Raw genomic sequence first — 18,126 nt, forward strand, 5'->3', positions numbered from 1 at the left:
CCAAGCCAGAAAGCCAGGGCATCCACTACTGTCTGGGTGAGAAGTTCATGCCGCCAAACCAAAACACAGTTCATAGAAAGTCCCATTAGCTACCGAGTCACTCCAGGGTAAAGTCAACAGGACCATCCTCTCACCTGAGTCCTTGGCCATCAGGCTCCAGTCTGGAATCACAGGTTCTTTCTCTGCCACCCATCCCACCTCCCCCTGACCCTCGGCTGGGGAAGGCTCTTTACCTTGAAGGTGAACCAAGCCTCATTTTTTTGAGGTCGGAGTCCTCAGTGGTCTGGTTCTGACTGGGTTGCCACAGTCAGGCTGGCCAGGACTTTGGAAAAGGGAGTATTAGGAGGCACCCCAGCAAACCCCCTGGGTTCCAAGCATAAACTCCCTGCCCACCCCCTGTGCTGGAGCAGCAACCCAACTCGCCATGGAAACTGAGGTCACTTTCCTAGGGTCAGTTCAGTGACCCCCTACTTTGCCTGCTGGTTTTGCAGCACAAGGAACCACAAAGTCCAAGAGATGTTTTAGCTTCCTGTTCCTAAAATCCAGCTGTGATTCCTGGTGGAACAATCCCTTCCTTGGGCACCGGGACCTCTCAGTTTAAAATCATAAGAATAAGCTCTACTCAGAATAGAGCTGTGTGTAAATACATTACCACACTTTAACTCTCAGTACAGCCCTATCAGATGACTGCACAGTATCCCCGTCTGTGAAGGAGAAGACAGAGGCTCAGAGCAAGGGATTAATTTTCCCAAATGAAACACAGAGGTACCATTTGACCATTGGTATGGAACTCTAAAGCTGCCTTTATGGGACTTAGTCCAGTGGCTAAGACTCCAGTCTCCCAGTGCAGGCGGCTTGGGTTCGATCCCTGGTCAGAGAACCAGATCCCACATGCCCCAGGTAAGAGTTCACATGCCGCAACTAAGAACCGGCACAGCCAAATAAATAAAAATAAAATGTTTTAAATAAAAAATAAGGTTGCCTTCAGGCTGGCACTGGTTGCGTTCCTTGCAAGTGAGAGATGTATATGTGCATACCCAGACAGAAAGACAGACAGCTTTTTGGACCTTTAGTTTCCATAATCCACCTCCTTCCCTGCCCTTTCATCAGCAGGCCCCACACACTGCTGAACCATGTGAGCAAAACATTCTCTTTATCGTCTGCCAGGTGCCTGGTGCCTCAGGATTCCTCTTCTGGACTGATCAGACTCAGCCAATCACCGGAAAGAGGCTCCTGTTAAAAAAGCTGCAGCCCCCTTCGGCTCCCCCCATGCTGACTGCACCCCCCACCATGCTAGGAGGTCAAGACGGATGAGGGCGGGCGCCTCTCTGGAGCCAGGTTTAATCAGAGATACAGCCTCCAGATGAATCACCTTTGCAAGGCCTCCTTGCCATGCCCATTCGAATTAAAAGAGCTCCCTCTACTAATATATTAATTAAAATGAAATATTAATAAGCTGACCTATATTATTTATCGGCTGTTTGGGGAGAAAAGAAAAATATCGAGATCCAAAGAGAAATCAATTTCCCCAAAACCACCCTTCCCTGAGCAGACTGATCCGTGTCACATAATAAAGAGATAAGCTTATCGGCTGCATCAGTTCAAAGACGTGTGCTGTAAATGTTGATTTTGAACCAATAAGAAGATTATAAGCACTGTCATAAAATATCTTTCTGGGATGTAAATTATTCAAAGCCCTCCGTAGGCAGACACAGTGTCTCATGCCTCAGTGATCCCCGTTCTCTGCAATACATTTCACTTATTAAAGTCAGAGAGGGCCTCTGTTGATAAAGCCCCCTAAATAAATGATAAACTTCATCTCCGTTTTCTAAATTATTTCCACGACTAGAATTCGGAATGTTTGTGCTAGAGGTGCCAGGAAGTACTGCCTTCGTGAGTGATGTGCATGTCTTCATTGGGAAGCTCTGTTCAGGTAAGGGCTGAACCCCTAGATTCTTGGAGCCGGGCAAAGGCTTCGGCAATGCATACAACCCTGGGGGCTCATCTTTACAAGGAGGGAAGGGGTGATGCAAGATGAAAGGGACAACGTGATGAAAAGGCTTGGACCCCTAATCTGCCTCGCTAGTCAGGCTGAGCTGTTGTCCAAACTGAGTGAGTTGGACACCCAACTCCAAAAGTGAGTCTCTTGTTACAGGGAGGTGGGTATAAAATGTGTACCCACCAGGCACAGGGTCTGACTCACAGCAGGTTCTCAGTCAGCGTTAACCAGGGCAATGAGCACGGCAGGGACCTTATGGGGAACACTGCTCCTCATGCCCTCAAGACCTCCTGGAGCCTCACTGAGTTTCCTGGGCTACTCTGCCTGCCACAGCAGGCACCTACAGCAAGCCCACCTTGGATTCATCTCTGGCCCTTGTTCACGTAAAAGTCAGATCATCCTGCGTGCATATGTGTGTGCTAAGTTGCTTCAGTTGTGTCTGACTCTTCACAACCCTATGGACTGTAGCCTTCCAGGTTCCTCTATCCATGGCATTCTCCAGGCAAGAATACTGGAGTGGGTTGCCAGGCCCTCCTCCAGGGGATCTTCCCCACCCCAGGATTGAACTTGTGTCTCCTGCATCACAGGCAGATGTTTTACTGCCAAGCCACTGGGGAAGCCCCCGGATCATCCCTATTCATTCTTTAAGGCCCAATTTAAATGCCACCTCCTCCAAGTAGCCCATGATTTCCTCACTTGGGTTCTTTCCTTTCCATCCTTCCTCAAATGTTTATGGCATGCCCATTCTGTACTAAGCACTGACTATGGCTCTTTCCAGGCAACATCTTATGTAACTTTCATTACTACCCTGCAAGTCCTATTGCCCATATTTGATAGAAGAAACATTAGGCTCAAGAGATTAAGTGTCTTGTTCAAAGTTACACATTAAGTAAGTAAGGCAGCCAAGATGTGAACCAAGTTTGGCCAGAATCCAAAGCCCATGCTGTTTCCTTTCTTTTCCATTGACTGTCCTGCTGCTGGACTCAGGGCTCAGCACTTCCTGTCTGGGCTTCACTTACCCCCTGCTCATGCCTCATTTCTACAAGAATGGGCCCGTATCCCCACAGCATCATTCAGCCTCCCACATGGAGCCCTCAGGCCAGGTGCGGCACAGGGCCCAGAGCTCGTCATGGACACTCCATCTGCCTGGCAGCTCCATCTGGACTCCCAGCTGGACCAGCCCCCTGTCACTCACAAGACCCCAGTCCCTACCGGCCACCTCCAGTCCAGGCCTAGGATGACAGCAATAATCACATCCACTTCTCCCACTTCTCCATTCACCATTCTATGCCTCAGTTTCTTCATCTATAAAATGGGGATAAAGAGCAGTACCTATTCTAGCAGCAGTTGTGCAGATCAAATGAGATCACAAATATAGAAGGTTTTGAACAAGCCTGGCACATAGAGTTCATACCATTGCTGTGACCTTAAAGGTTTCTGAGGACTTGGTTCTGACTCCCTAGTCATGCGCTCCCTACATGGCACTGAGCATTGTGCATCCTAAGAGCAGAAAGCCTGGCATACAGTAGACAGTCTGGGGATTGTGAATTGCTGGTAAATTCTTTCATGCTATCCAAAGCACTGGCTAATTAGTGCTGGGTGTCACTACATGGGAGACAGGAGGGGGCTGGGCTCTGCAAGCAGGCAGGAGGCTGAATCCTGCCTGTGACAGCTTCCAGTGGACAGTCCTGGAGGAGTCACTCAATCCTGACCTGAGCCTCTACTTTTACATCTATAAAATGGGGCTTTGGGACAGGCCTAGATGCCAAAGCTGCTGAGTCTTTGTAGCTAGAAAGAGAATATGTCCCCAAAGTGTCCAATGCAAACCAGGGCCACCACGAATGCTCACTCACTCACTACGGATTCCTTTCCTCTGTCTTCTTTTCTTTACCAACTGCCTACCTGTGGGTCTCCTGTGTCTGCGTCCTTTGGTATGAAGATCACTGATGAGGCACTATATTCCACCATCTGCATGTGTGTTCTGGGTTTCATGTGTTGACCCATTGATCACCTTGACCTTATCTTTTCTGGGGGGGTGGCATGGCGATAATAAATGCTTCAGAACCAAGGATTAGAGGCTGCCTCACCTTGAGTGACAGCAGCTGCTTCAACAGGTCCCATAAATGCCCATGGAAGGAATATTCCCATCAACCATGAAACGAAATATTTGGCAAAAAGGAGATCCCTAAACCAAGCCATAAAACACTTGACTCCCTTCATGCTATGCAGGTTATATCCATTATTCTCACCCAGTACTCGAAAAACAAAATGGTGGTTCATCGTGATAATACCAAACCAAGAAATAATTGCCTCACAAAAAAGTTTTACATGCTCCCATATGCACAACATATAACACACACACAATAAAACATCCAAGAACTGCTGGCAGTGTGTACAGAGATTGCAAATTTCCTTGAAAATGCATCTGAAAGAATGGGTGCTCTGAATTACCTACTGCCCGTAACACAGACAGCATTTGATAAATTTTACTCCCAGAGCAATCCTGCCTTGTCAAGAGATGACAATCAGACATGCGAAATAAGTGCTATGTATGAATTTTGCAGAAGTATCACTTTGGGAAAACAGAAACCAAAACAAATTGAGAAATCATATAAATAATTACTCTGAGCTTCAACTCTAACAAGAAGAAGGAAGAAACATGAGCAGAAATGCTAATTAATATGACTGTTTAATTATAGGGGCACAAATTAATAAACCGGAGTTATTGCAGTTTTCCAGCAGGCAGCTCGTCTCTGCATGTGACCTCAGAGGTGTGGGCACAGTGGGGAAAGGCTTCGGTTTCCACTGCCAGGTGCCCAGATGGAATGGCATCAGGAAAGAGGAAGGCTAAGCCCCCCGTGAGGAGGATCCACTCCTCCCAGCCCCGTTCTCTCTGCCCAGACACCATGGGCCCTCATCAACGTCAGCAGGTGCCAGCATCCACCACGGCACCTCCTCTAATTAGCGCATCATTCCTCATGCATCGACAAGGGCCCAGCCACAACATGCTGAGGACAAAATGCAAACCCACACAACTAAGGGGCAGGACTTCTTAAATAGTTATTGTATACCAGGCTCTCCTTCATACTGTTTTCATTTCTAGTTTCCCGAAGTATCACTTCTGAAAAATCCATGTATGTCAATTGTTTTACATGTCTGATTGTCAGTTCTTGACAAGGCAGAAGGGCTCTGGAAAGAAAAAATACATAACAGCCTCAATCAGGTGCATGTTATAATCTACATTAAAGCCATCATTCCATCATACTGCTGGGAAAACCGAGGCTCCGAACATCAGCTAATCTGATTTTGCCAAAACCACAGGACTGAAAGAGAGAAGTTTCTGGATTTAAAACTCTAGGCTTTTGAATTCAAAGTCTGTGCATTTTTAAATATAGTAAGCTTCCTTCTAGAAAGCAAAACTGCTTCCATCTCTGATCTCACAGTTACAGCTTTTATTTGATCTTTTTTTTTCATTCAGTAAACTCAATCTACATACTATGTGCCAGCTTTGGACTATGTTCTCAGAATACAATGGGGAACAATAGTGGATCCACAACCTACTTTCAAGGAGTTTACATAAGCAGTAAGGGAGAATGACGTAGATAAAATAATCACATGGAAAAAAAAAAAAAAAGGAACAGATTTCCCGAGCTTTCGATCAGGGCCACGGAGAAACAGGGCTAGGAGGACTTAAAAAAGTGAGGGTCAACTGGTCAGGAAAATCTCCCCTGTAGAAGCAATGGTTGCAGTGTGATCTGAAAGCTGACTGTGAATATATAATATATACATAGAGAGAAAGATATACATGAATAAAGAAGAATTTTCTATACTTTCTCTCTGGTTTCTTCCCGTCCACTAACTCCATCAACCTGCTCCCACCTAAGTCGTCTTCTGCTCCCATTCTGACATAGAAGTTCGTGTGATAAGTTTCATGGACATTTTCAATCCTCAGTTTACTTGAGCCTTCAGACATTGTAGACAGGGTTGATCACTCCCTTCTCCTTGAAATCATCTCCTCCTTGCCTTCTGACTCAGCAATTTACTGGTTTTCCTCCTATCTCTCTGATTCTCCCTGAAAACTGCCATTACTTCAATATTCTCCTCTAAGCAGTCTTCAAGCCTTAATCTTGGGCTCTCTGGTTTCATATACAAACTCATTGATGCCACATTATTCACACTCTGCTGTATTTCTACCACAGCATTAGTCTACTGTCTTCTGTCTCAAATCTGTGTCTCTAGCCCCAGCCTTTCTTCTGGACTCCAGATCTGTGTTTGCAAACCGCCTGATGGACAGCAGCCCTTGGAGGTCTCAAAGGCTCCTGAAACTCAGTGCAACCAAAACATCTTGGACCCCAACTCCATCTCAGCACCATCTATCCAATTCAAAAGCTAGAACACCCATGATCTCTTCTCTTCCCTGCCTTATAAGATAGACTGAATGATGGTCCCCCAAGATGTCCAGGACCTAATCCCTGGAACTAGTGAACCTGTGTTACCTTACTGGCAAAGGAATATTGAAGATGTGATGAAAGAATCTTAAGTTATCTTCAGTCTCAAGACAGAGAGATCATCCTGGATTATCAAGGTGAGCCCTAAATATAATCACTAGAGTCCTTACAAAAGGGAGGCAGAGGGAGACGTCGTGACAGAAGAGGACAGGGCCATGTGATGATGGAAGCTGAGACTGGACTGACGCAGCTACAAGCCAAAAGAGCCAGCAGTCACTAGAATATAGAAGAGTAAAGAAACTGATTCTCTCCAGGATCCTCCAAGAAGAACCAGCCCTGCCAAGACTTTGATTTCTAGCCCTTTGAGACTTATTTCTACTTCTGGACATCGGGACTGAAATAGAATAAATGGCTATTCTTTTAAGCTTTAAGTGTGCAGTAATTTGTTATAGCAGCAATAGAAAACGAATACACTCTGCCATAACATATATACTACCAAGTCTTCTTTATTTTCCTATCCGAAAGTTCTCAGATGCATCTGCTTTTCTCCATCTCTATAGGCCCTTTCCTGGGAACAATCTTCCATAATCTCTCAAATGGGCAGGTGCCACAGCCTCTGGCTTTCCATGCTTTCCGGAATATAAAAAAAAAAAAAAAAATGTTGACACGGCCCACAGGCACGTGCTTGTCCTGGCCCCTATCTCCCATCTCAGGCTTATCTTGCACACCAGAAACACTGGATTTCTTTCAGTCCTGGGAGGATACTAATCCCTTGCCCACCACAGGGCTTTTGCACAATGTTCTTCCTTGGCATGGAATGCTTGTTAACTTTAGATCATAGCCGAAATGTGATCATAGTCTTTCTGATCTCCCAGACTGGATCCATCCATCATATACAAAGAGTGCAATTTTACATTAACGTGCCAGATTGTAAAATTAGACAATAGGATGGTTTACATCTAACTCCCCAGCGAGCCAGCAAGTTCTCAGAGAAGGTGAGAACAGGGTAATGGCTGGTTTTGTCCACCACACCTGCAACACACCTGGCAAAAAACAAGTACTCAACAGATACATCTGAATGACTGCCAGTACCAAGGAGAGTGTCTTTGGGCATCTACGTAGATAGGGTTGGTGGTCTCAATCTCTGGCTTGTCCCCTCCCTTCTAGACATGTAGTTGGAGAAAGGGGTAGGGGGTCCTCATAAGAAGGACCTGACCAGCAATGGTCAAGAAAACTCCAGAAGGAGAACTTCACCCTCCCTAAGCACCATCTTCTTTTCAAAACAGAATTCTGGGTAGGGTTATTGTTAATCTAGTATCACAGGAGAGAATGTGTTGAGCTTTTCTTTGCCACTTAGCCTATCCTCTCTCTGATTCCAGCCCTGTAAAGTTTCCTTGGCCATTTTTCCTCCAGTTTCTTAGATGAAAGCACTTTGGAAATGATCTAATAATAGACGAGGGTCTTTAAATAGCTCCCTATGCCCCACAGTTCACCTGAAGGCTCAGCACGGACCACATGGGGTTAGAGGTGGCTCTGCACTCAACCAAGGGGTTCCTCTTTCTCTATTTTATACACTGGGATGCCACAGAGAAATTTTTGTAAAAGCTTTCTGTAACTAGAAATAAAAAAATTTTTGTAGAAACCACCATTATGTTATTTGCACCACCCTTTATAAGTATAGATCAGAAAACGGCTCTAGGAGCTTAAGTGACCTGCTCAAGATCACAGACGTAGTAGAGGACAGAACTTGGACTCATGTCCAGGACATGGGGCTTTATGCAAGCCATGGAATGATGGTGTGAGCCAATTTTATCTGTTCTCTAGGCACAGATGAATTAGGTGAAACCTTTGGTTTCTAGGCACAGATAAATTAGGTGAAACCTTTGGTTTCTTATGCATGGAGAGAAAACAGCACACCATTTTAATACTGATTTCTTCTAGGTGCAAGGTTAGGAGTAAATTTATTGACTTCCTTGGGCTTCTCTGTAACTTTGACAATGTGCATGCATCAATTGTTGTTGCTCAGTCATGTATTACTCTTTGTGAATCCATGGGCTGCATCATGCCAGGCTTCCCTGTCCTTCACTATCTCCCAGAACTTGCTCAAACTCATATCTATTGAGTCAATGATGCCATCCAACCACCTCATCTTCTGCTGACCCTTCTCTTCCTGCCCTCAATTTTTCCCAGCATCATGATCTTTTCCAGTGAGTCAGCTGTTCGCATCAGGTGGTTAAAGTATTGGAGCTTCAACTTCAGCATCAGTCTTGCCAAAGAACATTCAGGGTTGATTTCCTAGGATTGACTGGTTTGATCTCCTTATAGTCCAAGGGACTCTCAAGAGTCTTATCCAGCGCCAGAGTTCAAAAGCCTCAATTTTTCAGCACCCAGCCTTCTTTATAGTCCAACTCTCATATCTGTATGTTAATAATTTTACTGTATTTAGTGAAAACATAAGAAAGTAAACAGGACTTCACAAGTGGCCTTAGTGGTAAAGAACCTGCCTGCCAATGCAGGACACATAACAAACTCAGGTTCAATTCCTGGGTTGGCAATATTCCCTAGAGGAGGAAATGACAACCCACTCCAGTATTCTTGCCTGGAAAATTCCATGGACAGAGCTGCCTGGCGGGCTACAGTCCATGGGGTCGCAAAGAGTAGAACACGACTGAAGCGACTTAGCATTACTTAGAAAGAAAGTAAAGTATGACTATGAAGTAGGTCAAGGGAATAATGGGAAAGCAGAGGAAGGTATTCTGTTCACCCTGTGGCGACTGATTCTTTGGAATAGGCTATGAGCCTTGATGATAAAATCAGGTGTTTTTCAAGTCATATCTAGGGCAGTGTTATGATACTGGGTCACACTTACTCCAGCAGCTTCTGAGACAAGCCAACAACCAACAAGCTGGTGCTTTGCCAGCTACCACTTGAGTGAGCCTCCAGTCTCTTAACCACTCAGAGCCTTGGTTTGGCTCTTTGTAAAATGAAGAAAATAAACCCACCTATATTGGCTCAGACTTTTGATTGTAAGTGGCAGAAACACAACTTAAACTATCTTGGAGAGCAGAAAGAATTCACTGAGCCACATAAGTGAAGAACTAAGGAACCTCGTTATGATCATGGCTCTCTTCCCATCTATGAACTTGGCCTTCTCCTCCTCAGCTCTTAAGTACACTCTCCCCTTGTAATGGGAAAGGCACACACCAGCAGCCTTGTACCTACCCTCCCAGGTTAGCAAACCTGGTGGAAATAAAATCTCTCAGAGCCCACATGCCACGCCCAAGGATGAATCTGATAGACCACACTTGAGTCCCATGACCCCACCCCCTCTTGCCCAGAACCAATCACTGCAACCCAGTGATTAGTAGTAGGAGAAGGACCTGGGCCCACAGTATTGGGCCCAGCCAATACCATAGGCCCAAATCCATGTCCTTCCTGGAGACTCAGCTCTTCTGTGGTGGGTGCTGAACAAGGCAGCCTCCTAACTCAACCAGATGAGGTGAACATTTCCACTGTTCAGAAGGTCCAATTTATGTGTGCTGTTAGAAGCATTAATTAGCTTGTGCAATGCATTACATATGTTTTGCTAAATAATATTTTAGTTCTTAGCAAGGGGGAGAGAAAAATTCTAAAATCAAGGTAACAAAACAAAAACAAAAGCTGTTTCAGTTCAGTTGCTCAGTCGTGTCTGACTCTTCACAACCCCATGGACTGTATCACACTAGGCCTGTCCATCACCACCTTCCTGAGCTTGTTCCAACTCATGTCCATCGGAGTCGATGATGCCATCCAACCATCTCATCCTCTGTCATCCCCTTCTCGTGCCTTCAATCTTTCCCAGCATCAGGGTTTTTACCAATGGGTTAGTTCTTCGCATCAGGTAGCCAAAGTATTGGATCTTCAGCTTCAGCATCAGTCCTTCTAATGAATATTCAGGGTTGATTTCCTTTAGGATTGACTGGTTGGATCTCCTTGGAGTCCAAGGGACTCTCAAGAGTCTTCTCCAACACCACAGTTCAAAAGCATCAAATCTTCAGCACTCAGCTTTCTTTATGGTCCAACTCTCACATTCATACATGACTACTGGAAAAACCATAGTTTTGACTAGACGGACATTTGTCAGCAAAGTAATGTTTCTGCTTTTTAAAATGCTTATCTAGGTCGGTCATAGCTTTTTTCCCAAGGAGCAAGCGTCATTTAATTTCATGGCTGCAGTCACCATCTGCAGTGATTTTGGAGCCCAAGAAAATAAAGTCTTTCACTGTTTCCATTGTTTCACCCTTTTATTTGCCATGAAGTGATGGGACCAGATCCCATGATCTTAGTTTTCTGAATGTTGAGTTTTAAGCCAGCTTTTTCACTCTCCTCTTTCACTTTCATCAAGAGGCTCTTTAGTTCTTCTTCGCTTTCTGGCATAAGGGTGCTGTCATCTGCATATCTGAGATTATTGATATTTCTCCTGGCAATCTTGATTCCAGCTTGTGCTTCATCCAGTCCCACATTTCCCATGATGTGCTCTGCATATAAGTGAAATAAGCAGGTTGTCAATATACAGCTTTGATGTACTCCTACTCCTTTCCCACATTGGAACCAGTCCATTGTTCCATGTCCAGTTCTAACTGTTGCTTCTTGACCTGCATACAGATTTCTCAGGAGGCAGGTAAGGGGGTCTGGTATTCCCATTTCTTTAAGAATTTTCCACATTTTGTTGTGATCCACACAATCAAAGTCTTTTTAATAAATATGTTTTTATAAGTAAGATGTTTAATCAGAAAAAAAAGGACCATAATGTTTGGGAGAAAATTGTCATGGTGCAAGACTCAGAGAAAATATGCCTGTGTCCCCTTACACAGACTAAGCCCTTTATGGGCACCAAGTCCTCTCCTTTTGCTATGTAACTATTCTATGAAAACTGGAGGCAATGCTTCAATGAAGGAGATGCTCTTCCCTCAACACAGCTCCAGATAAATTAGGTATTGAACAAGACACTGAGATCCTGGCAAGAATACACACACAAAATTTGGCCTGGAGCTATTGGGAGATGATAAATTGTCGGTTTCTCTTTAATAAGATTTTGTCTCATCACCATCTCCTGTAAGGGATTTGATAGCTTTTGTTCTTAACCTGTGAAGATTAAAATCAATTCCCAGCTGAAGCTGGAAGCCCCAAACCATACAACTGCAATATATCAATTAATCAATCAATCAGTTGGTCAATAGATCAGCAAGTCCCTATCAAGCCAAATCTTGCTGGGCGTCTGGGGCAGAGAAAGGCATTAGAAAACATGCTCCGGCATATGTCAGAGGAGGGAAGGCAGGCTTCAGAAAACATTAACTCCAACTTGTCAGGCGGCAGTAAACCTGTTTCCATTAGAATTACTGTGCCAGAGTTCCCACATTCTTACTTGTCTTACGTAAATGTTTGATTTTGAACCCTGGATGAAATCCACAGACTTTGACATACACCTTTGCCCTGTTCAGATGTCCACACTGGCAACATCACTTCTGGTGTATCAGCTGGGTGTATGGATCCTACCTATGCTCCCAGGGCATTTCAGAGGAGGTAGAATTGGGGAAGAAGCCTTGGAATAAAGCTCAGATCACACCTCCACCATTTATTACTTTAGTAGTTTTCCAAGTTTAAGCCCCTTTTGGCCCTGGTGTCTTTAACTACCAAAGGAGGAATAACAACACATGTCTTGTGGCCCTGCAAGGATTAAACGTGATCACTAATGTATGTGTACATGCATCTCAGTCGTGTTCAATGCTTTGTGATATTATAAACTGTCACCCTTGGGGCTCCTCTGTCCATGGAATTTTCCAGGCAAGAATACTGGAGTGTGTACCTCCAGGGTATACCTCCTCCAGGGTATCTTCCTGACCCAGGGATCGAACACATGTCTCTTGTGTCTCCTGCTTGGCAGGCAGATTCTTTACCATTGAGCCATCCTACAAGGATTAAATGTGATCATCAATGTAGAGTGCTCAAAATAAGGCTTAGTTAAATAGCCATTCATTAACATTACATTACCATTGGTGGTTACGTTATTTCAAATATTAGGTGGGTTACTCCTGGGTTGGATTTTTTTGTAAGTATTCATAAAAATGTGTATGGGCAGGTTTCGCCCCTGGGCTTTTTCTCCCCCTCCAAATGGACTTCCTTGCCCTACAGTAATCCTATTAAATTCTACAGACTCCCACTTACATGACAAACACCCCGCTGGCTTCAGCCCAAACAAAAACTAATTGTCCCTTCGTTTGTCTGTGTGTGCCTTTGTTTCTTCCACATGAAACATTTCAGGCTCTGTTTTCTGTGTCCCTTGGCATTTTTTAACAACTGACACTATATGAGTTAGCCACAAAGATAGGGTTTCTTGAAGCAAGGAAGGAAGAGTGTGTGAAGCAAGTAGCTCTATTTGAAGACACGGCTCTTAATTTCAGCAAAGAAATGGCTGAAGGAGTGTGACAGAGAGAAGCAAATAGAAACTTGGAGGTCAGAAGAGGCAGTGTCTTAATTAATCCTGTCTCCCCACCCTGTCCATGTCCTTTGAACTAAGTGACTCAGTATTTTACTAAACCAGTGCGAAATCAACAATTGTTTTTTCTTCTGAGGATGAATTTGGCCTGATTGATAGACATTATTTCCTCAAATATTCCTTACAATGAGATTAACAAGTTTGAGAGTCATCACTACCCTAGATGACACTGGGGAGATAGTGAAGGACAGGGAGGTCTGGCATGCTGCAGTCCACGGGGTCGCAAAGAGTCAGACACAACTGAGCGACTGAACAATGGACAACCATCCTTGAAGGGAGGAGATCAATGGAGGGATTTCATGGGAGGTTCTGGAGAATGCAGCCTAAGACACAAAAGCAGAAGATTCAAGTTTAGGTCCTGGTCCTTCCATCAAGATTTGGGTGACCTAGACTAGGTCTTTCTCTCCATGGTGGCCACTGTTTACTCCCCTGAGAATGGGGAGGTTCAGACAAAAGGACCCATTAAGTGTACTTCCGACTCTAGCACTTTCCATGTCATAAGATCACAGTGCTCTTTCCTCTCCTCTCAGCTGCCTCATCTACCACACCTGCTACTTCTCACTCATCAACAACAGTAATAACCAGTATTTGTCTAAGGCCGACTCTGGGTCAGAGGTCAAGTCCAATACTGTGTATGCTTCATCTTATTTGATTCTCAATGCAACCCTCTGAAGAAGATGCTATCACTACCCCTCACTGATAGCTGAGCAACGTGAGGCTAAGAAAGGTTGAATGACTTCTTAACTAAGAAACGTTACTGAGGTTTGAGACCCTGGCCCCAAACTGCTGTGTATGCATGCATGCTAAGTCCCTTCAGCTGTGTCCAACCCTTTGTAATCCTATGAACTGTAGCCTACCAGGCTCTTCGGTCAATGGGGATTCTCCAGGCAAGGATACTGGAGTGGGTTGCCCTGCCCTCCTCCAGGGGATCTTCCTGACCCCAGAGATCAAATCAGCATCTTTTATGTCTCCTGCATTGGCAGGCGGGTTCTTTACCATTAGCACCACCTACCTCTAAACGACCTGGGCGTCTGAGATCCAGAATTTTCCAAGGTCACTAGTTATCTTCTCATCTCTGTTTGTTCATCAGGTCTTTCTTCTCTGCACCAACCTACATCTGTTGTTTGGGCTTTGACTCGGGTCTCTGATGGGAAACAACATGGGGTAACAGGTAACAGAGGGTTCAGAGACCTTGGAGGTGGGCTGAGTGGACTTAAGAGTCCCAATCTCAGCTAGGCAGGAGCATGTGCTCTCAGATGACCTCCCCACACCTGGCCGTCCTCACCCAGGGCCCTCCTTCTCAGGAGGCTATTGAGAAAGCTAAGTGGGATGCAGCAGATTAAGCTCCAGGCACAACTGCTAACATACCACTGAGCAGGGACCCCATTCTTCCCCTATTTATATCCCAGTTTCCTTTAAGACCCAGCTCTTGAGAGGTACTTGTCTGTTTCTGGAATTGATGCATCCCTCCTTGAATCACTCCAAGATTCAATTTGTGTAACCAAATTATACATATGGGTGTGCTGGCCTCAGCCCCCTGACCATATGAGCCCCTCAGAGCATATATCGCCTTCCTGCCCACAGCCACTGCCCCCAACCATCTCAGTGCCAGGCAAGGAGCAGCTGCCTGGTTAAGCGTGATGGGACCTCCACGTCCAGCCAGCACCACGGAGGACCAATCAGTTGCTTCCCTTCCTCAAGGTGGGTTCTTTATTTTTGTTGCTGCCAAAGAACTTGCCAGTTTCTTGGCAGCTCCAGAGACATTTGGGAAGATGGAGAGAACCAGGTGAGGGGAAAGAGCGTGTGCAGGCTAATGTCTAATCATAACAATTCTCCAAGTGTCTCCCCCAGTGACTGATTAGGTAAACAGAGATGGGAATCACATCTCAGCGTGACAGCTTAAAAAGCACGTCAAGAAGCAATTAAAAAGATCTAGAGCAACCCAGTCCTGAGAGACTTTGTCAGAGTGAGCCAGCTTCCCGTCAGGGCCAGGATGGGGGCGACACGGCCCCAGAGCCCACTCTCAGGACCTTGGATTCTCAAAGGTGGGATCCTCTGAGACCTGGGACTGGAAGCTAAGTGAGCTCGGGGTATTGGGCCCTTGACTGCTTGTCAGCGTTTGCAAAATTACCTCAATCAGCAGCACAGAACATCAGTCTTCACCTGAGCATATTACCCTCCAAACCTCGTCAGACCCCAGCCAAGAGGAGTAATATTTACTGAGCATTGCCCAGAGGATGTGCTGTCCGTCATCCCTTCAGATCAGCAGTTTTCCACATTATCTTCCTCAGAGGCCTGGAAATCCTGGGGATGTCCCTGAGGCTCATGAGAAGCCAAGCCCCTGCCTCTCCACCAGTCCAAAGGACGCAGGACTTTTCTGTTACATGTGGGATACTGGGGTTGCATATAAGAACCCAATCACATTTGTAGAAACTGATGCCAATGCCTTAAAAATATGAAAGCCATCACATTAGCCTAGATTTAGGCTGTGATCAAGCCAGATGGAGAAAGATTTGCAAGCCTGGGTCACATTTCTTTTCTCTGCCACCCTCAGAATTTCTGGTGCTAAATTGAGTTTCAGTGGAAACTTATCAGCCATCCTTGGAGGAGCCCATGAAACCTCACTACTTGTGACAACATAGACGGTCCTTGGGGGCCTTATGTTAAGAGAAGGAAGTCAGAGAAAAACATCATATGATTTCAATCCTATGAAGAATCCGAAAGAAGAAAACAAATAAAACAGAAACAGACTCACAGACACAGAGAAAAAACTGGTGGTTGCCAGAGGGAAAGAGGTAAGGGGGGGTGGGGTAACATACAGGAACAGGATTATGAGGTGCAAACTTCCAGCTATAAAATGAATCAGTCACTGGGATGTAACAGGACACATAAGGGAATACAGTCAATAACATTGCAACGACTTTTTATGGTGCTAGATAGTAACTGTGGTAATTATTTCATAATATGCAAAAATATCTGATTGCCTTAAAAAATAATACAAATGAGTCTATATGCAAAACAGAAATAGGTTCACAGATGTAGGAACTAAATGTATGGTTATTAACGGGGAAAGGAGAGAGGGCAAGGATAAATTAGGAGCATGTGATTAACAGGTGCAAACTCCTGCATAGAAAATGGACAAGCAACAGGAATTTACTGTATAACAGAGAAAACTTGTTCAATATCTTGTAATAACTTGTAATGGAAAATAATCTGAATATACATATACACATATATATCTGAATCACTTTGCTGTACATCTGAAACTAACACAATATTGGAAATCAACCATACATGAATTAAAAAGACAAATATAGGGACTCCCTAGTGGTCCAGTGGCTAAGAATCTGCACTCCCAATAAAGGAGACCTGAGTTCGATCCCTAGTCAGGGAACTAGATCCCACCTGCTGCAATGAAGACCGTAGATCCAGTGCAAATAAACAAATATTTAAATAAATAAATAAATTCAGTGAAAGGGAAAAAAATATCCATTCAGGATGCTATATACCTGAAACCAACATTGTATGTCAAATAGAGCAAATGAAAACTAAAAAATTTACTTAATTAACATTTTTTAAGAGAATAGCTTATTGAAATCCCTGAAATGTCCCTTCAAACACTGCTTTCACTGAATCCACGAGAGCATTTCCTGTCCTGTATCAGGAAGAGGGGATGCAGTCTGTGTGTGTCACGTGACCACCATGGAGCCTGGCTCTACCAAGGCTGCCGGGAGCCTCACTGCCAGCTCTGGAGCCGGACCTGAACCCAAGCTCTTAGAGACTCTGATCTCCACCCCACTCCCTCAGCGATGTATTTTACCATCTTGGATTGCCTCTAATTTTTTGAGATAATGCAGACTATCTGCATCTTCCCTCCTTTGTGGAAAAAGAGGGAGATTTAAAAAAAAAAAAAAAGAGGGAGACTACAAACAGAAATGCAAAAGAAATACAAGAAAAAAGGAAGCAGCCCAGTTTATCTGGTTGGGCTTTCATCGCCGCCTCAAACACATTCTGATTCTGACCTCCTGGGAAATGCACTGGTTTCCCGCATTCTCTGTCTACGAATGTGCGCTGGCTATCGGAGGATATCCGGGCTCCCCAGACGGATGGAACTCCAAGGGCTTCTCGACGCCGATCCAGCAGCCCAGCACCTGCCTCCTACACCCCCGTGACGCTGACGCCCTCCCAGGCCCCAAATCCACACAGTCATTTCCCATCCCAGTCTCGAGCACACATGGTTCCCGACCCTGTGATTTCCCCCCTCCTTGGCTTCCCCAGGGAAATTCAAGGCCAGGAGGGTATTCCCACTCCCCCGGCTTCCAGCGCGGCCAGCCGCCCCCCCCCCCCCACCCCCACTGTTTCCTGAGCCGGAGCCGCAGCTCTGTGGCCACTCCACACTGAGCTCCCGGCTCCTCTCATGGTTAGTTTCTCCCACTGCACTCCAGCCTTTCTAGGGACAGGGGGTCCACGCTACAGGAGAGACTCGTAGATGGCAGAGAAGGCCTGGCCGAGAGTCCCATCCTCTGTTTATGCCACGAAAGACAGGCAGACAGAGCCCTGAAGCATCATTCCACTGTTCACCTTCAACACAGGCTTTAGAAGAGGGGCAGGCGGTGGTCACTCCCAGTCCCTCCTTCCCCGCACTCCCTGAGAGTCTCATCTCAGTGTTCAAATATATCTGCGGGCATGCAGCCCAGCACCTCGTTGTGCTGTCACTGGCCCAGTCTCTGGCTTCCAATATTTTTAATCCCTGCCCTGAAGAATCCTTACTATATCTGCTGAGGAGAGAGGACATAACCTGGGGTCCCCTGGAAGCTACATTTGCTTCCATTCTGTTAACCTGGCTGATGACACAGAGTGAGTCTCCCATGAAAGCATGGTGCACCAACAGAGCTCTTCTTTGTCCTTGCACACCCGTGACACATTAGCAGAACCACACACACCCACGCTGAGCCCTGAGTGAATTTGGAGTCAGAGAGACTTGACTTGAAACACTGGCTCATCTATTTACCAAGTTTGTGTGTGTGTGTGTGTGTGCATGCGTGTGTGTGTACGTGCATCCTTGGGCAGCTCCTCTATCCCGTACAAGCCACACTGTGCTCTGAACAACAGGGAGTATCATATTTTATTTACTCTACAAGCTA

Source organism: Muntiacus reevesi, chromosome 2 (genome assembly GCF_963930625.1).
Source record: "Muntiacus reevesi chromosome 2, mMunRee1.1, whole genome shotgun sequence".
Classification (NCBI taxonomy): domain Eukaryota; kingdom Metazoa; phylum Chordata; class Mammalia; order Artiodactyla; family Cervidae; genus Muntiacus; species Muntiacus reevesi.